The sequence below is a fragment of the Megascapheus bottae genome, chromosome 1, assembly GCF_031878675.1.
Source record: "Megascapheus bottae isolate mThoBot1 chromosome 1, mThoBot2.hap1, whole genome shotgun sequence".
Classification (NCBI taxonomy): domain Eukaryota; kingdom Metazoa; phylum Chordata; class Mammalia; order Rodentia; family Geomyidae; genus Megascapheus; species Megascapheus bottae.
This window is the reverse complement of record NC_143509.1, coordinates 70,165,740-70,188,731: the sequence shown is the minus strand read 5'-3', so window position 1 is coordinate 70,188,731 and position 22,992 is coordinate 70,165,740. Positions and strand designations below refer to the sequence as shown.

The 22,992-nt window shown below is 34.7% G+C and overlaps 1 protein-coding gene across 7 annotated transcripts in view; it reads right to left on the bottom strand.

Moving 5' to 3' along the window:
- Cblb (Cbl proto-oncogene B) overlaps window positions 1-22,992 on the bottom strand; it is a 174,138-nt gene that overhangs the window by 106,928 nt on the left and 44,218 nt on the right. The window lies entirely within an intron of this gene.

The following is a 22,992-nucleotide window of genomic DNA, read 5'->3' as shown; positions in this document are numbered from 1 at the left end:
TTTATATTTCCATTACCATGTCCATAGCTTTGGGTATGCAGTTATTGAGTCCTCGATTTTTATGAATAATAAATAAAAGTTGAGGATCTAGCCAAGTATAGACTCACACGTTTATTATTTAGCATATGCCAGGCCCCAGGGCTCATTTCCAGAACCAAAAGTGAAAACTGTAACTAGGTGTAAATGGTATACATTAGCTAAAGAGGAAAAGAACAATTGCTATAAAGTTTCTTTCAGTATATTAATATAATAAATGTACAACTAAGGACTAGAATAATAATAAATGCAAAAATCATTTCAGAAAAAAATATTTTTAGGCTTTCAGGCTTGAAGTTATAGGTAATCACACTATGAAAGATTGTTCTCACTACCAAGATTTTACTCTGTTGGTGTCTATATCAATCCTCCTTACACTCATTTTCAATTAGAACAGTCAAGCTATTGTTAACAAACTGATTGATATACTTCAAAGAAATACCCATGAACACTCCAAAGTAAACACACATAAAATTGTGTTTTAAGTAAAAAAGTATAATATGAAGAAAATTCTCAGAACCTGAACTTGACACTTTTGTATCCATTTAAGAGATCCATAAACATTAAAATGTTTCATTCAAATTCATCTTTTGCAAAGAAAGCAAACATAGATCAGAAGTCCAAAATAAAAACTACTAGGCAGAGAGAAATCATAGGAAGGCCATTCTCACATTCTTTATGTTCTCCAAGGATATCTGCCCTCTTTAATGATTCCACTAGTACATACCATACTTTCCAAATCATTGCTCTAAGAATTCATAGTGTCTATCACAGATATTCAATAAATGGTTCCTATACACACCTGAGTCAATGGAGATGCAAGTTAGAGAGTACAGGAAGATAAGTCTACTGTGTTAATGCACAGTTAACAGCTGCAGTCCAAAACCAGAGTCTGTATTGTACTATGTGTTAGGAAGTAATCAGCTGTGAGGAGAAAGGTAACAAATACCTTATATGTTTCATCTCTCCTGAATATACAAATATACACATTTCCCTAACATTTGAAAAGTATGTAGTTTAGACTACAATGTTTTCTCAGTATTTCCTCTTTTCTGGCATACTGGAAATTATATTCCTAAACTATTACTTTAATTTCTACTCTGCTATTAATGCTATCAATGCATATTTCGTCAAACATATTGTAGTTATAGGATCATGGAACTTTCTACCAGAGAATGAGCCCTATAATAACACAAGCATATATTGTTCCTGCTTTGAAATTAATAACATAAAATTAACGTAGTCTCACTCCCAGTTCGGTTATTTCCTGAACTAATTTACTTGCAGAAAACAAGGGCAAGTTACAGGATATGATATGTTTTTAAAATATCTATGTCCAAATTTCTCTCATATCATACCTAAAACAGTAACTAACATATGCCACACTCTCAAAATTAGGAAAGCAAAATAGGTCATTTTTCTTGTCTAGGGAGAGCAACACTACAATTTTATTAGTTCCTCAGACCACAAAACCATACTTTTATATATATATGTGTGTGTATATATATATATATGCACTATCCTGGTAAATAATCCTTATCAGTTCTAAAGATGAGAATTATGAATCTTGTGCGCGTCACTTCATGTCTATGATTTGGACCTCAGATTTGTCATCTGACAAGAAGAAAACGAGTGGTCAGTAGTCCTTAGCCTGCTTCTTTGTTATGATCACAACACCATTTTATAAACTTTCCCACACAGGCACTACAATAATGACATTAAAACCTTTGCACAATGGTTTCCCTCATTCATCATAATCAGTAGAAACCTTGGGTTCTACTAGCAGAGATCTGCAATAGAGCAAAATCTTGATACATAAGGCCATATAATGTGAAGCTAACTGAAAGGACCTCCAGGATATTGAAACAAAAGCCATATAATGAATGATTGTTGTCTTTAATGTACTATGTTGGCTTTCATCTCCTTTGCTGTCCCTTGGTTATCTCATATTATTATAGTATCTCACTTTGTTATCTGATATATTGAATTTATTTGTATTTGGATATTTGAAATTTGATAGGGAAGGGGGGAAAACCAAGACGGGTGGGGGGGGGAGGGAATGGGTACCAAGACATGTGAAAGGATATCAATGTATGTGAATTAATGCACCTTCTATCTGGCAAATATCATGTAACCCTTTTACTAATTACAATAAAAAAACCTTTGCAGCCATGACTGGAATATCAGTCATTGTAAACCTCCAGGTAATTTTAACATGCAGTCATTCACTGAGAGAATGTAGTGTTTCTATACTACACACTTTCTAACATACTTAGTCATACAGACATCGCATTCCTTCAAAAGTCTCTTACATGAATCTGATATATTACTATGGTTCTTCAAATGGCAAGCTTTTGCCAGCTATAGGAGGTTTCCTGCCAAAAAACAAATTTACTTTCTAGGCAAAAAAGTATATACAAAACCATCAACACCAATCCTGTGAGCAGAGTAATATCCGAATAACATCTACTAATAATTCTATACTAAGTAAATGAGGAAAATCCCTTACTGGGAAAATACAAGTATAATACCTATATAGTAGCATAGGAGGAAACTAAGAATAAAATACAAAATACAAATTACAATTATTTGAAAATGTGAAAAAAAGGGAGAAAACACTGGCTCAGCTTTTTTCCTGGAAATAGCCTTAAAATGCATTTCTTAAATATTTGATAATTTTACAAACACACATATACTTACACAAGTAAAAGGAGGTTGACAGCCAAATTTTAAAGAGATTTACCCACTCTCTGGGAATAAAATATTGATTTATGAATAAAAATAACCTTCAGAGCACTTAGAAAATTAGCATAAAAAGCAGCAGCCATTATTAACAGATAAATGGTCCATAACTTTAATAGGTAGCAAAGAACAGTTATAGGAGAGTAAAATACTTAATTGCTCTGTTAAATACCATACTTATAAAAGTGACAAAAAACAGAATTAATGAGAAAGCATATGATATTTTTAATATTTTAATGTATTAAATATTATTTAAAATGTGTTAGCTACTTAAATAATGAATTCAAAGGTTAAAATCCTCTAACAAATGGCTAGTCAAATTAGTCATAGAGCATTTCAAATAAGCATTAGACACCAAGACAGGTCTGAACATTTTTAACTTTCATTTTACAAAGAAGTCTGATGTACTTAACCACATCATTGCGTTCATTTGTTTGAGATGGCCTTCCTTTACTGTGTAGAGGAAGAATAGCTAATGGTTTTCCTGCATCATGCTAGGCCTTACCCACTACCCCTTTTGAAGACACCTTAGTTATGAGTTGTCATATTTTTGGCATGGGTAAGTATATCACTAAGCTACTTGGTGGCTAAAACAGTACCACAATATGACAAGAATTTAAAGATAGCAGAATTCATTCAAAAATGTACTACTATATATATTTTGCCAACTTTAAGACTCCACCTGTGTCAGCCTGACACGTTGAGCTATTAACCACAGAAGAATCCTGAAAAGATAAGGATGTGACTTAAAATATACAAATAGAAGCGTGGTGTGTGAATTTATACAAAAAAGTGTAAAATCCAAATAATGAGCTGAACTACAATGAATTTTGTAAGACCATCTCATAAAGTAAACTACCAGTTGTGACGTAAGTCAGAAATGTCTCAAGGAGAGGCACACTTACAAAAGTCCACACACCATAATGATGTCATATTCTTGCCTTTCTTCACAGTTTGCCTCTGATCTCATTCCTTCCTGCAATTTTTGCGCAGAGGATCTATAATTACCTAGGTGGGTGGTGGCATTACAGGCACCAGTGTCCTTTCCCCCCAGTCTTTTCCAGTTAGAACAGTTGCCACTTCATGTCTTACCTTTCAGGCAGAAAGAACCCCTATCATTACTGACTTTTTAAGGTAACTAGGCCAAAACTGTTAGGAAACACTATTCTCCAGAGAGGCTGACTCAAAACATGAGTCAAACTTGCATGGGTATCAAAACCCCAAACAAAAAGTCTCAAAAAACAAATGCTCACTCCCAATTCAAATGTCACAGGGTAACAAGGTGAATTTGCCAAGACCAAACTAAGACAAATATGCGCAAAGCCCTTAAGTATCTATCCACAAGAATCACTCATGTGAGAGATACTTAGAAAAAGGAAGTGGAAAGATGTGCAACTGTTCTTTCTCAACAAAACTTGGGAATACAATTATATTCTACAGACACTTAATTCTTTACTTAATTATGAGAAGAAATTAATAAAATGAGCAAAGGGATTAACATGAGAAGAAAATAATCAAAGAGCAAAGGAATTAACATGAGAAGAAAATTTATATCATTTCTATACACATATTGTACATATAGTATACATGCTTTGATATAGTAGCCATTTTGACAGTATAATTTTATTGCCTTATTCTAAGAATAGGAGAACTCACTGACTTCCCCACTGAGGCAGATAACATCGAAACCTGTAGTGTTGATGAACACTAAATTAAAGAAATCAGCACAGTCTTCATAGAGCCTTGCTAACAAGTACTTGATAAATAGCTCTCATGCACAGTCATTTTATGTACAAATTTTGTTGCTGAAAGATATTGACTGAGCATGCAATTCAAGGTAATTTGCTAGTTGTGATTATTGTAATGTGTAATTTTTAGTTGTGATAATTACCCTGGAGATTTAGAATACACAATTTGTAGAATAATTATGGAACCTCTATTTATTGCTTTAGGCTCAGTATTTGAGAAGAGAGGCTGTGAATTTATGAAGCCTGGAATTTATTTTTCAAACTCCCACTGATTTATCTTTGTGAGGCAGTTTGGATGTCTAAGATCTTCACTATAACTATTACTTGCTATTAAATGCAGCTCCTTTTAAAGTGTCTAGAGTACCATAAAGCCAGGCACTGTTTATTTTCCTGGACTGGACCACCTCCTCAGGATCCTTAAGATCCTCAAGCCTCAGTTAAGAGAGACCACCTGGATCACTCGGCTGTTTCTGCCTTCTGCCTTTCCCAAGCCAGAAGTTGATGCTGCCACAGGGATGTACCTCAATTGTGCACTCCTCTGTGCCCTAGAATTCTTTGAAGCGGCAGCTTTAATTACTTGTTCTATTATTCCAACTGAGGATAGCAGGGGAGGTTAGTTCCAAAGGGTAGTGAAAATCAAATTAAAAAAACCCAGTGGTTGATTAACATAACAGAATTGATAACACTTTCAGATATTGGAATGAATTTAGGCTTGTTAGGCTATACCCCTTGAAGGGGTTACTAATTTTTTCATTGTCATTTTGTATTCCAGTCCTGGGGCTTGAACTCAGGGCCTCAACACTGTACTTAGGCTTTATCAAGGCTTTATCCTTGAGCCACAGCACCACTTCTGGCCTTTTCTGTTCACATGGTTCCAAGGAATGGAACCCAGGGCTTTGTGCATGCTAAGCAAGCATTCTACCATCACGCAACACTCCTAGCCCCTGTATTTTTTTTAAAGATACATGTTTCAATTCCTGAAAAAATTAAGAATGTATTCCTGCTTAAAAATATTTAAAGCAAGTATCAATTAATGAAAATAGCAAAACATTCAACCATAGAGATATATTTTGGAAGAATGCTGAAAATACTACCAAAAAACCTATGTTTTCCTCTTAAGTTATACCTTAACTCCATGAAATCAGCAATTCACTCATGGGACTTATTACATGCTAATCTTCTAGAGTACAAACGTACAGAAAGAAATTAAGTGTAAATATAATCATATGAATATACGTTACGTATCTTGTACACAGAAACAAACATGCACCGTTTATGAGTTTTAAAAAAATGACACTTCAAACTTGAAAGTAGTTGGTAGGGAAAAGTAAAATTCAGCACTTCAAATACAATCAATCTAAATTATGACGTTTTGTAAGGGCAAATATACTCTAAACTTCAAGAGAAAAGGAATAAAATGAAATATACAGTTTTTCATTTAAAATGACTAACTAGCTATTAGCAAAATAAAATCACTTACCTTTAAGGAACCCTGAATTGACTTAAAAATCGTTTCCTACCATATAAGTCTTTCCTTTTTTCCTCACCCTGAATACACTGATAAAACATACCATCTCTAATACAATTTCACACCAACTACCTCAAAAAGTAATCACCATGATCTTCATCAGCTCCTCCTCACCAGTGTTCATCCAACTCCAAAGACACCACCACACTGAGTTCTGTTTCACGGCTCACTGCCAACAGTCAGGACCACTGATCCATTTCTCAGTCTCCATGTACTACCTCTAACATGTCTTCCCCTCTTCTCCCATGATCACGTCTTCATGTATCAGTTGAAATAAATGTCCCTAATTTTTGTATATCTCCATTTCTGACCATGGCATTCATTCTCTGAAGCTGATCCAACAATCTAAAATATTTTTTTTCATGATATCTCTGCTCAGGATCCAACTTCCCACACTCAGGTGTTACTTTCTGGCATAAGAGACCTAACAACACCTGAATTCAACATCTCTGCATGTGATATGGTTCAGACTGCAAGGGCCTTTTCCACAGGGATGCTTTCAAAGTCTTCCTCATCCCCCATGAAGATGTCTTCCAGTCCCTAAGGGAGGAGCTAATCATTCTCTGAGAACACATACTAATTTGTTTCATCAGTAGCATTTTTCCCTTTCCTAACTTACATCCACAGAACTGCTGACAACACATGATTTTTAAGGAGAACAGACAAAAGACTGAGAGAACAATGGGGAAAACATAGAGAGAGGAAAAAGATTAATCTTTACAGAGAAGGAGCAAGTCACATGAATCATTATTTTCCCTATTCTTATGATCTGCATTTAACAGGGAGGACCTACTACGTTCATGAACTAAGTTGGTGAAATGTGCTCAGAAATTAGGAGAGAGTTTTAATCTGTTTTGATGTGACCTTACATAGTAGCATCCATTAAATTAATGAATAAGCTTCCATATTTGCTAAGATAAACATGTCTCTAAAAAGGTCTCATCAAACTCAACCAAGGCCTGGGATTCTAGACCTGGTTACAATCACCAGCATTGCAAAGATAATGAAAAAAAAAAAATCCCCCAACTAAATTCAGCATACAAACAAAATTTCAACAGTAAACTTATCTCTATGTAGGAAACTGTATATTCTCAAATATTCACCAAATTCCACTTCAAAAGTAGACTCTACTGATTGATTTATATGAACTGATGGACCAACTAGTTAAGATATCATTTTTTAAAAAGTCAGTGCTGGGTGGTAAGTAAAAGATCTTTGTTAACACATAGCAATTATTCTTTTAAAGGTCACAAAAATCTGCTGAGCCTTTTCCTCTCCATACAACGCAAATAAATTGAATGTGCACAGGAAGCAGCTCATGTCCTACCAAGTTCTTTCAATTTTAGGTTGAATATTAATGAGTAGAAATTTTCCAAAACAAGGTATAGCCTAACAGGTCACCAAACCATTAAAAAAATTGGTGAGCAATATGGAACACTTAAAAGACTAAGTTCGTTCTTTATCTGAATTAAACAAACTTAAATAAAGCTAACTTGTATCAAACATTCACTATCGTTCCCAAAATTTAGAAAAAAGCCAATACTATTTTCATTACAAACCTAGAAAGAAGCTCAGGGACAATGCCCAGGCCAAGTTCAAGACCCATGACCCACAAGGAAAAAAAAAAAAAAAAAACTAGAAAGATAAGTACTTAGGTATTAAGGACATAAGCAAAATTCTTTAGGATTAATCAATACCGAATCAGTTCTGAATAACATCAAACTAAATACTTCTGCTAATTACCACTTTAAAAAACGTATTCTTCATAAATAACATGAGGATATGAATGGAAAGGTAGCTACTGAGAAAGAACAATGAAAGGCTGACATGGATCAGGAAGCATTGTACTCATAATCTGACTTATGAAATGATAACCTCTTTGTACAACTTCTTTGTAAAAATGACAAATGTAATAATGTGTGTATTACATGAATTGTATTATGTAATAATGTAAAAATGTTTGTACATCCAATAGTACATCGTCATGCAATTTTCAAGGAAACTTCTCTAGGTATAACTAAATATAATTCACAGGTAATTTTTTGAGGAACATTGGTAATCAGTTACTTCCATAAAATCTTGACATACCCTCAAATAATAGGTAGATTCATTTCCTTTTGCCATCAATTTAATCATTGTCCTACCTAACAAAAAAATTTTGAAAAGAATCCTAGAATTCAATATGTGCCTAATAATTATTGTAATACCTTAACGCATATTTTATACTTAAAAACTGCATACAATTAAGAAAAACCATAATTTCATGTTAGGAAATATAAATTCATTAGAGTAGATGTGTGTGTATGTATATTATATTTCCATGATCAAGACATACCAGAGAATGGAAAAGATAAACGTTGTAAAAACAAAAGGTATATAAAAGTAGGTTTAGATTTAAATACTCAAAAATTTGAAAGAAGTCTTAATTTTCAGTGTGATGAGATATTAGAGATATAGTAGTTTGGAAAAAAACTGGGATCTTTCTAAAAAATTATCCCATTCATTCAAAGACTATTCAGCACTAGTACTATTGAATAGAACCTAATAATCAGTGGAGAGCTTACATGGTCCCACACTCCACAAATTATTAGCTAGTTGGAGGCCCAAGTGGACCACTTGATATCACACATATAGATAAAAGTAAAAGCAAGACTAGAATTGGAATGTCCACATTTTTCAATCAGTATTTAATTATTATACCACTCCTATAATCCTAGTTACTCAGGAGGCTGAAATCTGAGGATGACAGTTCAAGGCCAGCCTAGGCAGAAAAGTTCATGAAGTTCTTTTCTCCAAAAAACTACTTAGAAAAAGCCAAAAGTGGCACCATGGCTGAAGTGATAGAGTACTAACCTTTAGCACAAAGAAGCTCAGGGACAGTGTCCAGGCCCAGAGTACAAGCCCCAGGACTGGCACAAAAAATAGTAATTTAAAAAACACTGGAAGAATTTTAAAAAATTATTTTTAATATCCCTAGCTTAATGCTAAAAGTCTAACTGGCAAAGCTACATTACTACTTTTATTCTCTTCCTCTAAATCTTACACCATGAATAATTCTTGTCTCATGTTCTTTTTAGTAAATATTTGTTCCTCTAAGGACTTGTATGTGTACTATATATCATGTCTTATTTTAGAGATGAATTCTCAAGTAGCCATTCTCCAGCAACCCCATTACAACAAATTCTGTGTATTCAAGATATCTATGTCATGTCATTATACTGTGTCCATATGCTTAAATTTACTAATTTATAATTTTCTATTTTATACATATTTTCTGTTTATATAATTATACCCACATTTCTTTTATATGGTAAATACATAATACATTTTCTTTTTATTTTTTAGCTTTTTTGGGGGGGGGAAGGGTCAGTTGTAGGACCTGAACATTAGGTCTACGAATTGTCTTTATGCCTTTGTGCTCAAGGCAAGTGCTTTACCACCTGAGAGACAGTGCCACTTCGGTTTTCAGTGGTTATCTGGAAATAATAGTCTCACTGGGAATTTTCTGGAACCCCAAATCCATTATCTTAGCCTCCTGAGTAGCTAGGATTGCAGCATGAGCCACTGGAGCCCTGGAACTTTTACTTTATAATTGGCATGGAATCTCATGTTTCCCAGGCTGGTCCCCAACTTGTGAGCTCAAATGATCTTTCTCCCTCAACTATATCAGTGTTTGGGACTCCAGACTTGTGCACTGTACCTGACTCAATTACTCTTATTTAAGAATATCCACGAATTAAATCTCACATTTTAAGTCACCAACAATAACATTCATTCAGATTAAAATACACTGAAGATAGGGATAGTATTAGACCCTTATTCATTGTTGGTATGTCCGAAAACATAGGTATTTTTTTATTTTGTAGATTTATTATTTATAGAAACCAGTCAATTTTTTCTGAGTGATATCTGAATTTAGGCTCAAGATTTGTGTTTGCTCTAGCACTTAAGGTATACTGTACAGACATACCTCAAACAAGTAAATTGAGTTTTGACTTTTGTTTCACCATACTGTATTTCAATCTCAGGACCTAACGCATGCTAAGCAAGCACTCTATCACTTATGCCACATCCTTATCTCTGGACTTGAAATTATTGATCCAAATGACAATTTGGATAATAACCATGTGATAAGTTGTTTAAAATTAATATTAGGAAAAGCACAAATACCACTTACGTTCAATAGGTTAATCTAGTAATGAACTAAATTAAAGTTTTTAGATTATACAGCCAGAATCACATTTATCTATAAATTGCTCAAACTAAAACACAAACTATTCGACCCTTTAAATGTAACACATCTATCATGCACAATTCTGGGCAATTTTTACACAATGGTGAATGAGCAGAAAGACATTTGGATAAAGGAACCTCCATTTCTTTAGGCAAAAAGAAAGGAAAACTAAGAAACCTTGTTTCATTGTCTCCCTCTTATTACCACAATATCTGAAGTGGTAGATTCAACATCCCAAGAGATTTTTTTAGTGCATTCCAATTGACTATCACTATTGATATTGGGCAACAATTATCTGGAAGCCTAAATCTGCAGGAAACTTTACAACCAGCTCCACAGGACACTTCAGTCACCCAGTTGCTCTGGAGCCCTCAGAAAGCACCTTCTGAACACTTACACATTTTTGAAGCTCATATATCCTCTCTAAGAATAACAACAAAAGGATAACCTCACAGCAATCTGGAATTTCCTTTGAATACCAATGTATCTAATAAAAGGTCTGTTTTGTGCTCAGTCTTGCTTATGGTCCTAAGGGTCATAAATGCAAAGGCTAGTAGATAGGGAATGTGTACAAATCCTAGGCTGGCCAAGCAAACTCCCAGACACTGTTCTTACTGTTCACATTGCAAATCCTGGTTGGCTTACTACTTTCTCAAACAGATGAGGATTCAGATGGGGCGAAGGTCACATATACAGTTGGAAGGTTCAGAGCAAAAAACAATAAAGCAATGGTAAACTATACATGTGGTTTGAATGCCCCAGCACCTTAGACTCAAGTAAAGGAAGATATTCAGTGTGAAATTAAGGTGAGACATTTAGAAATAGAGAAAAGTACACACATGCATAGCAAAAATAGGCTGAACTTCCTCAACAAACATATCTGCAGACAGGAAGTACTCTAAAACTCTCTAGAAATATTCAGCTTATAGAAGTATAAGGTAATGACCCATTAAATACAAAACCCATTAAATACAAAACCCATTAAATACAAAAACAAGCTCTCATTAGGAGAGCTATGGGTTCACTTGGTTTTGATGTTGATTTATGATAACTTAACATCAATTGGCATGGAAATAGTATTAGTACACTAACACATTTTCTTGGAAACTATTTTCTTTTCATTTTATTCAGTAAAATTAGATTTTCAGGAGTATTCACTGATCTATTACAAAATTAAAATTTTCAGCACCAAAATTTTTAATTTTGCCATGACAAAATTAGAGTGTCTAGCATGCATGAAGACCCGGGTTTGATTACTCAGTTCCACATACATAAAAAAGCTGGAAGTGGTGTTTTGGCTAAAGTGGAAGAGCTCTAGCCTTGAAAAAGCCCAAGGACATAGCTGAAGCCCTGAGTTCAAGCCACAGGGCTGGCCAGAAAAAGAAAAGAAAAAAAAAATTCATAAAATTTTGGTTTTCTTGAAGAGCTAACTTGCAGAAAAGAAATTGAGAATTGGGAGTAACTCAAATTTTTCTGGGTGTTTCACTATTTTTTAATAAAAATACCTTCTTGAAGTATTTACTATTTTAATATACCAATTAATACCATATATTCATATAATCTGATCTTAACATCACAACATACATTAAAATGGTCTAGCATCACAGTGAGATGAAGCTAATTATTGTAAGATTTGAGTGAATGAAAAAAAAATTAAAACATAATGAAAATACTCAGAATTATCTGTGACTCAATTCATCTAAAGCAGATCAATTCTAATCTAAGTTTTCAAGATATACATTTAAAAAGAGTTTCTTAGAAAAATGTTGAAAATAAAGTAGAAGGTATGTATAGCAATAATATGAACCACTTTGGGGAGAAATACTAAAACATGGTCTTTATTTTTAAATCTAAAAGTAAGGCATTAGAAGAATCTATACACCAAAGTAGTAAGATCAAATGCTAGGGAACATAACAAGTTCAAGCAGAGGGATATTGTACAACTTGGGAAAATTCTTTTACGTTTGTAAAATAAGAAGCTTTATGTTGTTGTTGTTTTTTCAATCAAACTCCAAACATGAAATCAAACTCTATACTAGTGTATTTTGTATTTCTTGTTAGGTGTAATGGTTTAATACTTCAAGAAATACCAAGTGTTTCATGAGTGTAAGTTAAAAGCCATCCCTAAAGTACTAAGTACATGTATTCTAGAATATATACAATTCAAAAACCATATAATTAAAGCCCATTAAGTCCAAACTTTCATTACTACTTTTTATTTTCAAAGCAATTAGCTATCAGAAGAAAAGCATTAGTAGATATGTATGTGATTAAAACATTTCTTTTTTATTCTATCCAAGTGATTAAAAAGCAGCTTCAGGAAATCTTAATTAGGCTTTCCCTGAACAGCAGAGGACTCCTACTGAGTAACAGCAGGGTTAGGGCTTTCCTTTCCATTTTTGACAAAGATCCAAACAGATAAAATTTAATTTGGGGGGTCAATATAAACACAGTTGGCTAAAAGGCATAGTTAATATCTGCCAAGATAGAAGGATTATTCAAATTCCAGCACCAATGCTAATGAACAATCTCTGATACTTGCAGAACTTTGTGACAGAATTGGTGGGCAGACCAACAACACAGTTTAAATTTTTTTTTAACCTTACATTTTGAGAAGCTTGTACTAGTCACTGAAGCAAATCTATAAACTTATTTTCTCATCTGGAAAGTGGTTGACCTTCTCTATCTCATTAAAGTACAAATAACTGGCGAAGTCTAAATGAACCCTGGGGATGGTATTAATGTCAATTTCCTGCTATTGATAGTGAACTATAAATACTAATGTTGTGCTATAAATGCTAACTTCTTAAAATAGTTTTAGAAAGAGAGCAGGAGGAGGATTTCTTTACATAAACTTTAGTATTCCGTTCAGGTCTGAAATTCTGTAACTTGGTGCTTTTTTGTTGTTGGGTTTTTGATTTTGTTGTTGTTGTTTTTTAATGACCCATCACTCCCTCTTCCTCCCATTCCTTTTCTTAAACTTGTCTTTGTTGGTTTAACAAAGATTTAAGATTAAAGGCTATCAACAATATCTTAATTATGCACTGCTGCTAGCAATACACAAAGGAAGAGAGGACATGATCAGACAGGTAGAAACTGATCAGTATGACTGACTGGTCATCAATGTTAAGACTTTAAACTCATCCATTCATAGAACATGCATCCACTGACCACCTTCTATAGCTCATAGACACAAGAATGAACAAAATCAGATGTGTTGCAGTCCACACAATTCACAAGTCAAGGGAGAAAGGCAGGAAAGAAGCCAGAAGGAAGTGACAGTTTCTCTGCAAGGGTGCCAAGATCCATGCAGTAGTTGTAACCTTGTGAAGACTACAACCTTTTTCCTGAGGGAGGCAAGATCTGAAGAACCAGTAATGACACAGAGAAGAAACAGCAGGTCCAAGCAGAAATGAGTATAGTCACCAGATCTGTTTTGAAAGAAGGCAGAAAAATTACAAAGGACTATAAAAGAAGGTCACCAGGGATTGAGGAGGAGAGAGGGGAAATGGGGGGGGGGGGTGAAGTCTGATGTGAAATGAAGATAAATGGGCCCAAAACAGAGGACCTTGCTGCTTACATTTAAGATGTGAATATTATCAAATAAATAACACTGTTATTCACTGTGCTTCTGATTTATATACAAATCTCATGTAAGAAAAGTGCTAATTTATACACAATGGAAGTCTATGCTGCTATCAAAAAGAAAAACATGGCCCCATTCATAAGGAAATGGAAAGACTTGGGGAAAAAAATCATATTAAGTGAAGTAAGCCAGACCCAAAGGAAGATAGGCTCCATGGTTTCCCTCATTTGTAATAATTACTACATATCTTAGACTCTCCAAGCAGAGGATTACAATAGCTCAAAAGCTATGTACATATGGCCATATAGGTTGAGACCAAACAAAATGAACTCTAGGATATGAAAAAAAGGGGTTATCTTTTTGTTATTGTCGTTCTTAATGTACAATGTGCAGTTATTTCTTTTCTTTTTTTCCCCTTAAAAACATGTCGTCACATGTCGTCACAGTAACTAACCTTGTTATCTGGTATATTGTATATATATTTATTTGTTTATTTGAAATAGGAAAGGAAAGTGGGGAAAACAAGATGACTGGGAGCAGGTGGGAAGAAGGAAAGGGAGACAAAAACATGAGAAAGGGTGGCAATGTTCCAGATCTAATGCACCCACTGCCTGATGAATGTAACTGCAGCCCTTCTATAATGACCCTGACAATAAAATCAAAAAGAAAGAAAAAAGAAAGGTGCTAAAGCTAAAAGTACTAATGAAAATGCTAAAGCTTCTATTTGACTATTTCTTTTTTTGTGATTTCATTTTTATTCTAATTTTTTTCATATTTTTATTGTAATAGAAGGGTTACATGATATTTGCCTGATAGAAGGTGCATTAATTCACATACATTGATACCCTTTCACATGTCTTGATCCCCATTTCCCTCCCCCCAGCCCCACCCCTCATCTTGTTTTCCCCCTTCCCTATCCAATTTCAAATAACCAAATATATCCAATATATCAGTTAACAAAGTGGGATACTGTAACAATATGAGATAACCAAGGGACACCAAAAGAGATGAGAGATAACATAGTACATTAAGGACAACAATCATTCATTATATGGCTTTTGTTTCTATACCTTAGAGGTCCTTTCATTTAGCGTCATACTATATGGCCTTATGTATCAAGGTTTTGCTCTATTGCAAAAGGTTTCTACTGATTATGACAAATGAGGGAAACCATTGAGCCTAAGTTCCATCACCCCATTTGTTAGGAAATGGAAAGACTTGACTACTTCTTTAAATGAAATCAATATCTAAATGTCAGCATCCTAATTCTTCAAATGAGTCATCTTAGGTAGATCACTTAAACTGACAGTCTATCAATTTTCTTATCTACAAAATGTAAATAAGACGAATCAACCCCATTGTGTCTAAGGGCTCTTAAGAGAATTAGATGACAAAGTAATGAGCAAAGAATAAAAGTAATATATATTAATTCAAATACTAGTAAAGCTAACCTGCCAAAACAGATAGTTTTGATAGGTAAAATTTAGCTAGTTCAGCAAACCCTGGAGAATAGCATGTTACAAAGAAGAAATATAACAAAATGGTTAATGAAAAGCCAGGGAATAATTGACCATAGATCACATATTTTCCAAGTGACAAATGCAAACATAAAACAGGAGGAAATCAAATTAACTAGATCAAACAAAACCTCCAGTGTCAGCATCATGGGGTTTTTGTCTTTTGCTTTACTTCATAGACGAAATATTTTAAGGATTAATAATGACAGATCTAGGAATAATAGAAAACTTACTTTACAGATCAAAGTTACTGGTTACTCTCAATTATTATTGAGCACAAATTATTGTACACACAGTGGGTGATTCCTTAAATCACTGTATTTACAACCTAATTTTTATGTAGAAGTATTGTGACTCAAGATATTTAAAAAGCCATCAATTCCCTTCTCCAAAATATTAGCTTTTTTCTTTTATTATGAAATAGATCTAATCAATAATTACAAGATAGTTTAAACTGTCAATTACTCCTCCTCAATAAATTTGAGGGAAAATTAGTTTTTAAGGTTTATAACTTTGTGCCTGTACGGCATATAAAAAACACTACTTTATCAATGAATATATAATTTTGGAGAAAACCTCACATATCATTCACAAGCAAACTGCTATATCTACAGAATCAATTACAAGATTGGGGGAGAGGAATTTTTTTTAAAAAGCTTTTAAAACAATTACAATAGGGATGAAAGGGCACTCATTCTACCTAAAATATAACAAAAGCAAGAGAAGACCTGTTTAAATGGCTCAGCAAGTGCCTGGCAGCAAGTGCCTGAGTTCAAAGACCAGCAATACCAAAAAAAAAAAAAAACAAAAAACCAAGTACACCAAGTACAGCTCATCAATTCCTACAAATCATAAAGGTTTTCTATTCTTTACTGCTTCTGAGAATCTGCTTTTCTCTGGCTTCACACATTTTCTGCTGGAAAATCTTCTTGCAAAGCCAATCACACCACCTCATGAAGAAAGATTTCAAGACAGGAAAAGTTGATGGAGGGTACTGAAACCACATCTGTAGTGTGACATCAAATACAATTCAATTGAACAATTTTGAGAGCACAGCTTTATTTCATTATTTTTTTCTTCTTTAAGGAAAATGAACAAAACATCCACTGGCTTTTTAGGCCCATACATTTATGCTCCATACTTTGGGAACTAATGGATAGATTTTGGACAAAATTAAATTTGCCTAACCAAAGTTGTAATGTGCCTTATGTTTACAAGTACAGTCAAGACAATGAGGAAAATATAAGGTAATGAAAAGTTATGTTTACTAACAAATGATTGTTGTCCTTAATGTACTGTTATCTCTCATCTCCTTTGCTGTCCCTTGGGTATCTCATATTGTTACAGTATCTCACTTTGTTATCTGATATACTGAATTTATTTGTATTTGGTTATTTGAAATTTGATAGGGAAGGGGGGAAAACCAAGACGGGGAGAGGATGGGGGGGAGGGTGATGGGTACCAAGACATGTGAAAGGGTATCAATGTATGTGAATTAATGCACCTGCTATCTGGCAAATATCATGTAACCCTTTTATTAATTACAATAAAAAATAAAAAAGAGAAAAAAAAGTTATGTTTACAAAGTAGAACCCAGATATGAGGATTGGTAAATATGCCTCGGTCAACTGTCCAGTATTCCTGGGGCTGTTATTCCGTTTTGTTTTGTTTTATACAACTGCAACATTTAACACTTTAACCTCTGTAACTAATAAAACCTAACTTACTTGTCATGAAAGTAAATAGTCTCTGATATTATTATAGTCTTTTCATCATTTAAGTACCTCCCACTATTGAATACAGTGGAGAAGAGTGTGAGTATACAAGAAATGCTGAATGAGAAAATGGGCTCCAACAAGATAAAAAAAAAACAAACAAACAAACAAAAAAACCCCCAGCATTTGGCATTGCTGATGTTCTTGTGTTCATTCTTGCACCCATCTCCCTTTTACTTCCCATTCCCTCTGCTTAAATCTCAAGTTTAGGCTTCAATTCTGATGTCTAGAATAAAAGACTTTCTTAGAAGTGTTTCAATCACCCTAGTGCAAACTCTTCATAAACACATCTCTGATACCACTGCTCTTTCAATCATTCCTTATGTCCTGATGAATATAAGAAAATCCCTTTATCTAGGATACACATAACTCTAAGCATCATGTACATTCAACAGCAAACTTTCTAGCCCTTCCTTATGGCCACCACCTCAGTATCTTGAGCCCCTATGTCTTTCACAGTTTAGCTTCCTCAATTTTTAATCGTCAGCCCACTAATATTCCATTGTATTGGGATATCAATTCAAATGCTAGTTCCTCCATGCAATTATCTATCAGGGGCACAACCTGGTATAAAGGTCTTCCTGTTGCATTTATTTGTATATCAATACCGTTTCCTAACATTAGAACTCAGTTATAACAACCTGAATTTTAAATAAGAATGCTTACATACCTGCAAGTCTTGTATCTTTACTGAATGACTGATGAAAATTATATTGATTTCCTTGGACTGTAATAGTGATAAGAGACAGATATACTGCTGAATAAATATTTTTCATTAACCCTCATTCTTCATTAATACATTTAAAACAGAAACAACAACAACAAAAAAAAACACTCCAGAAAGTAGTCTACAGAAAGGAAAAGCAAAAGATACTGTCTTTTATAACCAAGTATAGGAGTACATTGTCCCAAACCTGAATTTTGCTTTATTATTCATTCACATACATGAACTGTCAGTGCAAAGCTATATACCTTTTTAAATTTTTTTTGGGGGGGTCCCCTGGGACTTGAACTCAAAGCCTGAGCACTGTCCTTAGTCCTTTCTCAAGGCTAGAGCTCTACTGCTTGAGCCACACACTACTTTCAGCTTTTTCAATATATGTTGTACTGAAGAATCAAACCCTGTTTTCATGCAAGCACTCTACCATTAGGCAAAACTTCCAACCTACATACTTCCAGACTACATACTTTTAAAGAAACAGAGCCTCCAATTTAAAGTTTATGAGTAACCTTCTTAATCTGCCCAATTAGGTATCAAACTTACTTAGTATCAAAACATACATCCAACATTACTGCAGAAGATACCAACAAATAGACAGTCAAGCAAGGCACCTGGTAATCCTAGCTACTCAGGAGGCTGAGATCTGAGAATCACGGTTCAAAGCCAGCCTGGGCAGGAAAGTCAAGGGAGACTCTTATTTCCAATTAACCACCAGATAAAACTAGAAGTTAACCTGTGGATCAAAGAAGGAAAGTGCTAGCCTTGGGCACAAGAACTCAAGGACAGAGTCCAGGTTCTTAGTTCAAGACCCATGACCAACAAAAAAGAAAAAAAAAACTACACATAAACAATCTATGCCAAACAAACCTACATTTGAATTAAGTGGCAAGTCAAAACAACTGCTACCTATTCAGGAGAATAAGTTCTAAGGCCTCCAGAGTAGTTTTGAAAAGTAACAACTGCAAGATTCTCAGGCTGCTGTTTGAAAATAAAAATTAAAAAAAATGTTTAACCCAATGTACAAAACTGTTATTTCATTTTTCAGTCTGCAAAACAAATACAAATTAAAATTGTAAGTTATAATTTATGTTGAACTTATTATATTTTGTTCATTTGATTGTATTCTCAGGATAAGCATTTCAAGAAGCAAAGAATTTCCTCATTACCATGACTGGTCAAATTCTAGATAGAGGGGCCAGGAGTTTGGCCTAGTGGTAGAATATTTGCCTAGCATGCACAAAGACCCGGGTTCGATTCCTCGGTACCACATACTAGAAAAAAGCTGGAAGTGGTGCTGAGGCTCAAGTGGTAGAGCTCTAGCCTTGAGAAAGTCCAAGGACAGTGCTCAGGCCCTGAGCTCAAGCCCAGGACTGTCAAAATAAATAAATAAAGTAAGTAAGTCATTAATTAATTGTGAACAGAGATGGCTCTCTTTACTTTGGGTACCATGAAATGCATCATCCCACTTTGGAAGTGAAATGAAGTAAAATTCACAGCTGGTTACACTTGCTGGGAGTTTAGTATCTGTTCAAGCACACTCAAGGCCAAAGCAAATAAACAAATTGAATCTAAATTACCAGGAAAGGATAGTGCTAGGACCTTTTTGATATGGAAAGGAACGTATGGCCTCCCTTGAAAATTTTCTTCTATTTCCTATGTTATTGTTTCTTCACAAACAATCCTATCCATTTTCTTTGGCTTTTCCACAATGCAGTTTCTTTAAAACACAATACTTGCTTAATCAACATATATTAATATTCACATCTTACCCAGTAGCACTGAGTTTGCTAACATTAACATTTTTTACTCTTGTGGCTTCTGGACTTCCTAAATCAAAGAAAGCAGAACTGCTGCCAGCATAGAGAAGATAAAACTCACAGGGTTTCCCTCTCCTCCAACCCACAGTTGGTTGACAGGCTATCTTTGTGCTGTTTGTGTTCCTGTTTATGGTTCAGAAAAGCTCTTGTTTATAGAATCCATTCAATACCCTATTCATCCTTCAGAAGTTAAGTGCATTGAAATTAAAAGGCTGTGCTTTAGTTAGATAAATGAAATGACACAGGGCCACTGGGCTAAAACGCTTTATCTTAACCTCTTAAAAAGGCCTCAAAACTCAAACATTGTCTCTGACATTCTTTCGGCTTCTACCAAAAATAGATGACAAGTCTGAACTTCACTGAAACAGCAGTTCCTGGCTAGGATCAGTGTCACTAACAAAATCACACAGAACCAACTGACCCATAGAAAGTGTTTCCATCTGTACACAGAAGAAAGAGATCCTTTCCAGATAGTACCACTCATGCTTTACCTAGCTACATTCACATCAGTTCTGGATCACAGTACCTGAGATAAGCAAACGATTTTTACAATGTTCTAAGAGAATCTTGAGGTCAAAGAAATCAGTTTACAATCACATAGGAGATCTTACATTACATGATTAGCTAATCCACTCACTACCTTGCATTCCAAACTCTCCTCTGATCCAGAAATCTGCAACCTCTGACACACAGGCTATCATTGCCTTTCTATTGGGTTACAACTAATCTTCCTTCTTCCAGACATAAACAGAGCCACACCCTTCAGTATGAAAAAAATGCTTTCCTACTGGGCTGCAATTAACTTCTGCCTTTCAAGTTGAACCTAATCTCTTGTGCTGGGCTCTAACAGGCTACATAAAGTCTCCATTGCTTCTCTGTCACACTTGTTGTAAGCTCCCCCTTCAGTCCTTAACCTAAACCTAGTGGTGTTTTCTTACTGTAACCTCAGCATTGCCCAAAACCCAAATTTACAAACTAGCAAGTCAATCAGACTCACCATTCCAAGTTCAATGTGGGGCAAAAGCAAAGAGGGCTAGTTGCTGTGTATTCTCTCTTAGAAAGGCAGGTTAATGATAATTATTTATACAGGCTGTTAACAGGGACTCAGATTCAAATGTCAAACCTTTCTGTTTATTCAAGTAAAATGAATGACAAGCTGATGTTCTCTCATCTAAGCAAATTCACACACATGTACCCAGAGCCTACATCAAAAGCTTCATACTCCTGTTACACTGAAGAACTACATGCCACAAACAGCCTTGTTTCAGGACAAAGGGTAGCTAAAAGTCAGCCTATCACAGTGAATTTTCAAAGCCCCTCTCTGGCCACTTTCTTTATGCCTTTCTCTGGTGCCTAGTCTGCAGTCTATTCCAATTTTATAAGTGCTTTGTAGTAATACCATTAAAATAGGATTATGACTACATCTGTAGGATTTGGGTAACAAGTGGAGGAGGAAGCTGACAGGTCAGCCACAAATATTTGACCCTGAGCACACCACCAATGCATTTGGGGCAGAGGAGTCTCTTACCCACTTCCACTTCTCTCCAGCCAATGAAAGGGAGATTTCACCCAGCCTACAAGGAACATGACCGCTCTCCTTATGAAAGTGTGACAGAGGCGAAGTATTTCTTTCCCCTGGATTTTATTAATATCCCTGAATATTACAATATAGCACCTTCTCTTTTCTACCTTATTGTCCTACAGCATTCTTACTTACAGAACTTGTCATTAAGTGAAATTATATCAACTTTTTTTTCTGTGTGGGGCATGTTAGTTCTCCTGTGGTTTTCTTATTCCTCCTTTAACTCTGATAATGGAACTGAGAAAAAAATACATGAATGAGTAAAAATGAGATCAGGATAAATTACATATTTTGCTTCCACCTGCTCCACATCAGCTTTAAAAAGGGTAAAACTATTCTCATTAGTCACAGTGTTTGTCACTTGTAGAATTTTTGATCTGCTTTCCATGCCTTCCTTATATAGAGATGAGAAAGCATTAGTATAAAAAGAGCTGCTGTCCCTATCACAAGCTGATGTTCAGCAGTCACTTCTCAGGATCATAGAGAGTACACTCCTCAAACAGGTAGACCCCAACCTTTCCACCAATACTTCAGTTCCAATAGTACTGGGGAATACTATGATGACATAAAATTTCAGGAAAGTGAACATAATCCATTTAGTGAGAATTCAATTAAGAAGATTGTTTTAATTACATACCTAAACCAAAGGAAAATCCAAATGTTCTTGAAACTTAAAGCCAAGTACACTGGCTTCAAAATAACCTCAGTATCCTATAATCCCAGTTTTACTTGTATAGTTCTTACAGGAAAAGATAATAGAAATTTCAAAAGAAATCCATTACATCTTTGGCCAGAGAAATGAACACACCAACATTTACTACATACAGAAAATGTTTCCTACTAAGTCATGCATAACGAGGTAATAAAGCCATGTAATGATGCAGTATAAAACATGATGCCCACGCCCCATCTGTAAGGAAATGGAAAGACTTGGAAAAAATCATATTAAGTGAAGTAAGCCAGACCCAAAGGAACATAGGCTCAATGGCTTCCCTCATTTGTAGTAATTAGTACATATCTAGGACTCTCCTAGCATTACAATAGTGCAAAACCTAGATACATAAGGTCATATAGGATAAGACTAAATGAAAGGGTCTCCAAGATCTGGAAACAAGAACTTTATCTTGTGTGATATGTTGTTCTTAATGTATTATTTCTCTTCTCTTTTGTTGCCCTTTGGTTAGTCTCATATTGTTACTGTATCTGACTTTGTTACCTTGTATATTGTATATACATTTATTTGTTTATTTGAAGTAGGAAAGGGAAGGGGGGAAACAAGATGGTTGGGAGGGGGAGGGAAATGGGGACAAAAACATGAGAAGGAGTATCAATGTGTGAGAAGTAATGCATCTACTACCTGGTGAATGTAACTGTAAGCCCTCTATATATTACCCCCTCAATAAAAAATAAAATAAAAAATAAAACATGCTGTCTATTAAAAAGAGATAAAGTATTAAACAAGATATGCTAACTTGTATACACCATACTTTTCAATATAAAATCTGAGAAACTTCCTACTTTAGTCACCAGGTCTTACCACCATAATATCAGCTTTGTTAAAAAGATATTTCACGTGCATGTTAGCTATTACCACTTCATTACTGTGAACTATAATAGTTCCCCACAGCTTCTGTAAATCAGCTGTACTTCTTAACCGTTCCTTGATTAATTGAATAGCACCAACTTTACCCTATCATTCATTATCT